This window comes from Chrysochloris asiatica, unplaced genomic scaffold (assembly GCF_000296735.1).
Source record: "Chrysochloris asiatica unplaced genomic scaffold, ChrAsi1.0 scaffold00441, whole genome shotgun sequence".
Taxonomy (NCBI): domain Eukaryota; kingdom Metazoa; phylum Chordata; class Mammalia; order Afrosoricida; family Chrysochloridae; genus Chrysochloris; species Chrysochloris asiatica.
In genome coordinates this window covers 47,389-53,633 of record NW_006408959.1, presented here as the reverse complement: position 1 = coordinate 53,633, position 6,245 = coordinate 47,389, and positions in this window count along the sequence as shown.

Genomic DNA, 6,245 nt, shown 5'->3' with positions numbered 1-6,245 from the left:
AGACCCACCAGCCACTCCTCAGAAGCACTATATAGGGCTGCTGTGAGTCAGAACCAACTCTGTGGCATGTAACAGCATCACATAGAGAGATTAAAAACCAGATCCGTTGATGAGACAATTAAATAATTCAATGTCTTTGGAAGAAATAATTTGGACAAAAGATGATCTTTCACTTAATTGTAAAAAATGATAGCATTTTAAGAAGTTTCTATGTAGGTGTAAGTTGTAGAATTCTCCAAAATGAAGACCACAAATGGATAATCTCTGTATGCCATTTCCAGAAGGTGTTTCAGTGTTTAGGTCTGAAGTACTGTTTTTAAGATGCAGTCACCACACCTTTGAGGAATTATCTAAATGAAAGAGGGTGATCCACACACGTGCATATATGTACTTATACTCACACTTAGATATTGTTGTTGTGTGCCGTGGAGTCGGTTCCGACTCATAGCGACCCTACACAGGGTTTCCAAGGCTGTAAATCTTTACGGGAGCAGACTGCCTCATCTTTCTCCCGCGGAACCTCTGGTAGTTTCGAACTGCTGACCTTGCGGCTTGCAGCCTGATTGGTAACCACTATGCTACCAGAGCTCCTTCACACTTACATATAGTGAATGAAAAATGAACTAATAGGAAGCAAAAAAGTTTTTACAATCTTTAGAGAAGAACAGAAAGTTGTGAAATCAATAATATAAAATATTGTACTGTATGAAAGCAAATGTCTGGTAATAATAAAGAACTCCTAGAAATTAAACACATAATAATACATTTAAGTAACTCAATTAAAAACTTGAGAGATATCATGGACAAAATCTTGTAGACAAAAAGGACCAAAAAAGAAAAACAAAAAACAACAACAACAACAAAAAAAAACAGTATAAAAAGCTTGAGATTTAGAAAATATAAGAAAAATTGAGATTCATTATATGGACATTCCAAGAGATATTTACAGCAAAATAATTACAGTGTTGATATTATTAAAGGAAAACATTCTCTTAAAACTTAATAGATGAGCCACCATTTTAAAATAGCAGGCAAAACATGTATAAAAAGACATTTAAAACATTTTATATGGCAATATTTTCTTAAACATGCTAAATGTCATGTGACAATATTTTCTTGAAAAGTTTCAATACCTCTGCAAAGAAAAATTCCAAAAGTTTCTTGAGAGAAATAATAATAATAATATGAAAAATATATAGGAATGACAATGAAAATATCACAAGTTGTCCAGTAATGTTATTCTTTATTCTAGTAATTAAATCAATGCTGTCAACATCACCTCAAAAGACACCCAATAGAATGCAAATTTGTTGTGAAAATAGAAGACAGGTTAAGGGTGATGTGGGAAGGGCCTAAGGCATTAGAATAGGATTTGGGAATTAGGAATTAAACTTTAGAAGATAAATTTACTGATTGAAAATATAGTATAAATTATAGACAACAGTAAAATAATTTGAAGTAATTGCCTGTAAAATTGAAGATGAATGAGTTATGATATCATTATTTAGCTTCTCAGTTATTAACATCATGTTCATTCATTTATACATTCATTGAATAAAACAAAATGACTTTAAAATTATTTCACAACAGTAGCTTAAACATACTTCACTTATTTTATATTCAAATTTATATGTAAATTGTAAGAAAGATAATAGCAAAGCCCTGCTCCTGGGTGGAAAATAGAATTTCTTGATTATTGTGTAACATCTGATAGCTTCTGATAGAAAAAAAAAAAAAAGAGAGAGAGAGAAAGCATATTTTAAAAATTATTTCATTTGAATTCAACAAGGAACCTACATATAACATTTACATAATTGCAAAGAACTATGTAAGTAGTTTAAGTTATTGGTAGGATAGAAAGAAGAGTCTTTGAAGTTACCAATGAAAGTACCATTGTAATGACTCCTTTGAGAGTAATGCTTTGCAGGATCAGCACTGTACTGTGAACCATAAGTTTGGAAGATGGAACCCACCAGCCAATCTAAAGGATATAGATGAGGACTTCTGTTTCTGTAAAGATTTGTAGTCTCAGAAACTCTATACAGGGTCACTATATGAACAGAACTCAGGTAGCATCATGGTTATGAGTCAGACTGCTAATCTCACAGTCTGCAGTTCAAAACTATCAGTGGTTTCTGCAGGAGAAAGATGAGGATTTCTGCTCCCATGAAGCTTTATTTACAGCTGCGGAAACTCTATACAGGGTCATTATGAGTTGGAACCAACTCCAAGGCACATCACCGCTACCCTATGTAGGATACAACTCTGCAGCACTAAACAACAACAAATATTAACCAATGACTAATTGTTTTCATTTATATTTTATTTATGGCTGGTTGTTTATGACAAAGTCTCAGTAAAGCAATTAATATCCTAGTTTAAGGATAAAGAAAAAGGAATTGAATACAAAAATCAGCTATATTATTTGGCACCTATTGTTATAATTGCCAGTGAAATATCTTTTGGATTACTCCTGCATCCCTGTTCTAATGTGCTAATATACTTTTCTGGGAAATCATTTCAAGAAGCTGTATGTCTGACATGGAAACAATCACAGCTATTGTATCAAGCTCTAAAGGTATAGAGACAAGTTTTAACTCCTATAAAAATAAATAAACTAAGCTATCTATGGCTTTTATCCACTTGCATAATGATGTTGCTATTGTTGCGAAATGTGACATAGTTGGTTTAGACTCATAGTGACCTTGAATAGGCTTTCTGAGCAGCGACTGATGGGTTTGAACCACCAACTTTGAGGCTAGCAGTCCTCAAAGAGTGTTATACCATGACTTCAACATAACAATGTTGTTGTTGTTCTTAAGTGTCAGTTACAACTCAAAATGACCCTGTATACAGTTTCAGAGGAAGGGCTGGTGAGTTTGAATTCCTGACTTTGCAGTTCACCTGACCTTGCAGTCCAGTGCTTATCCTACAGTACAACAACAGGACTCTGAAGGTAATGTAAATATAGTCCTTTTTTTTTTTTTTTAATCTGGCATGATTTTTTTTTTTTAATTCATTAAAACTTTGTGATCATCAGAAATAATTTCACTATTCTCCTAAACATAAGGAAAGAACAAGCTGATAACATTCTGGTCCTTAAACATGGACCACATTTGTTCATTAAATATCTCCAGAAAGTGGCCTTATTTACTTGCAAAGCTAGAACACCAGCAAAACAGGATGGTTCTGCATTCATTGACTTTATAAAGTCAACTTGTTGCTGGTATTGTTAAGTAACGTTGAGGTTGTTCCAGCTCACAGCAACACTGTATAGGGTTTATGAGGAGCACAAGTGAGTTTGAACCACTGAAATTGTAAATCACAACCAGTGTTTATCTTACAGTGACACACCAGGGTGTCTATAAACAGTTGTTGTTGTTGCTGCTGCTGGTAAGTGCCTTCAATTCAATCTGATTCATAACAACCTTATATAGCATTTCCAAAGAGAGGTTGGTGGATTTGAACCACAGTTATATGGGTCGTCATCCGTCATCCAGTGCCCATCCTACAGTATCACACCAGAACTATAAACAGTAGTTACTTTGAATTGCTATCAAATATCTAGGACTTATTCTATTGTAAAAACGCTTTCATAGAACCAGAATCATATGACCTAGATGAGTGTCATCTGACATCTGTTGTTGTTAAGTGCCGTGGAGTCGGTTGTGACTCATAGAGACTCTGTACAGGGTTTCTGAGGCTGTAAATCTTTACAGGAGCATAAAACCTCATCTTTCTCCCACGGAGCAGCTGGTAGTTTCGAACTGCTGACCTTGAGGTCTGCAGCACGATTCGTAACCACTACGCTACCGGAGCTACCAGAGCATCTGACATCTAGACAACATATTTTAACCTTGCATGTAGTTCTTCATTGTGTCAAAGACATTCACAAGCAAATTAACAAAAGACACAGTGAATGCATAATAGTTTAAGTTACTTGTTTTAGAAAACAGTAATCTTGTTTAATATTTAAGCAAGTTGTATCCAATTTTTTAGAAGAGAATAAGGGTTAAATATCACAAATTTTTAAAATTTGTAGTGTATAAAAAGATTGTAAAAACTCAGTGAGTAATTGCGTGTGTGTATGTTTGTAAGTTTCTAAGTCATGAAATTGTACAATAGACAATTATCAGCACTGATGATAATTTATTTGAGAAGTAGGCAAACATATTTATATGGATCGATAGAAATTATTAGTGTTTAGCCTTCAAATTTAGCTTTGGAATGTGGGTGGCTTTATCTGATTCACTGCACATTTTCAGAAACCTGGAGTCAAAATTAGATCTAATTCTTACTCTGCTACTTACTAGAAATGTTAACATGATTTAATAAATTTAACTTTTTAATCCAGTAGTTTCTATACAAAATAGATATTAAGATAAATCAAAACAAAATATACATCATTGCAAACTGTATATGGTATCAGACACAGTGAATTTTTAGTGTGAGTCTGGTTACAAGACATCATTGAACAGTAATTGTGAAATTTTATTGTCTCCAACATTGCCATTGTTTTAACTATTAATATGATTGGCATTATTTTCTAGTACACTTTAAAAAATTATGAACTTGCTTGAAAACTTTCTATTGTATGCATTTCAGGCTCTAGAATTTTGTTAAGCAGTGTTGTCAAAGTGCAAAACTACCCAACCTTCAACTCCACTTTCAATCTTCAGATTCTCAACTTGATCACATCTTACATAGATTGTGTCACTCAGTTCCTCTACCTATGGCTATAAGAATCACCTTAGTTCGGGCATTAACCCACACTGTCAAAAGGATTAATGCAATGCAATAAACACCAATATGTTCCCATCACTTAATTTTATGAAAATACCTCTATTTATGGAAAATAACCCCCATGTTAGTAGCACTCTATATAAAGCATTCTAAACTTGACTGTACATACACTCTTCCCATCTCCAAAGGTTTATTCACAGGTTCTACAAACAATGCATCTTTACCTCCTTAATAAATCCAATTTCAAACTCTCCTAAAACGTAATATATTTTAAACATTTATTTGCTTAGTTACCATCACATAACTTCTTCCATTTTGAGGTTCCACTTTGGTCATGTGAATTTTTATTACACATTTTGTCATACAGAATCTGCATAATATTTTGGAGGGAATGCCTTACTCTATTCATTCATAAACTCAGGAATAAGTTTTAGAGATAATGGCAGCTGCTTAGAGTATATTCAATTTCACTAAGTTTCATCTTCAGTTGAGTGTTGTTAGTGTTATTGAGTACCATTGTGTTAATTCTGACTCACAGTGACTCTATTGAGTCCTGGTGTAGAGCTAGAGGATAAGCACTAGATTGCTAACTACAAGTTGATTGTTTAAATCCACAAGCTGCTCTTTACAAACCCTACACAGGGTCTCTATGAGTCAGAATAAACTTGGTAGCACTTAATAACAACATCACGTGACTCTATAGGACAGAGTAGAATTTTCCTATATGGTTTCTAAGGCTGCAATTTTTGTGGAAGCAGATGAATACCTCTTTTTTTATGAATTCCAGTTAATGGATTAAAAGTACCAAACTTTTTTGTAGTCAGGCAGATGATTCTCATTAGTTCTTTTCAGAATTGTACCTGGTGTGGTGTTGTGAGCTAATGTGTCAGACTGCAAAGTCATTTGAACTGCAAGGTCGGTGGTTCAAGCTCACCAGCTGCACTAAGAAACCCTACAGAGGGTTGCTATGGGTTGGAATCAACTCCAGTGCACTTAATAACTAAATCTTATATTTTAGTGTTTAAAAAGATCCTCAATTCTTAAAAATATACAAATATTCAAGCAACCTATTCATTTTACTTTTTAACAATATGTATTTTAATTAAAAACTTTTATTGCCTTTTATCTAAATTATGTCAAATAAAATTTTCTTTTAGAAATTTCCTGGCTAATGAGATACCTGATTATTTTAATTACTTATTCTAATACTTACAACTAGCCATACTTAATTAATTCTAACCAAAGATTTTTAATCATTTCAGAAGAGTTCCTCTTCATATGTGTTGAACAAAAATCTAAACAAGACATAGAATATTACCTTTCTTGTATCTTTTCACTTTCATGATCTTATTGGCTTGGTCAGCTGACAGAAGAACTACAGTTATTATGTGGACAATTACATGTTTCCAAATAAATTTCTTGGAATTCAGTTGAAATAAAAGTATATATTAATTTATCATCCTTATAGTGAACGTTTTAGATAATTCAATGGAGACTCACCA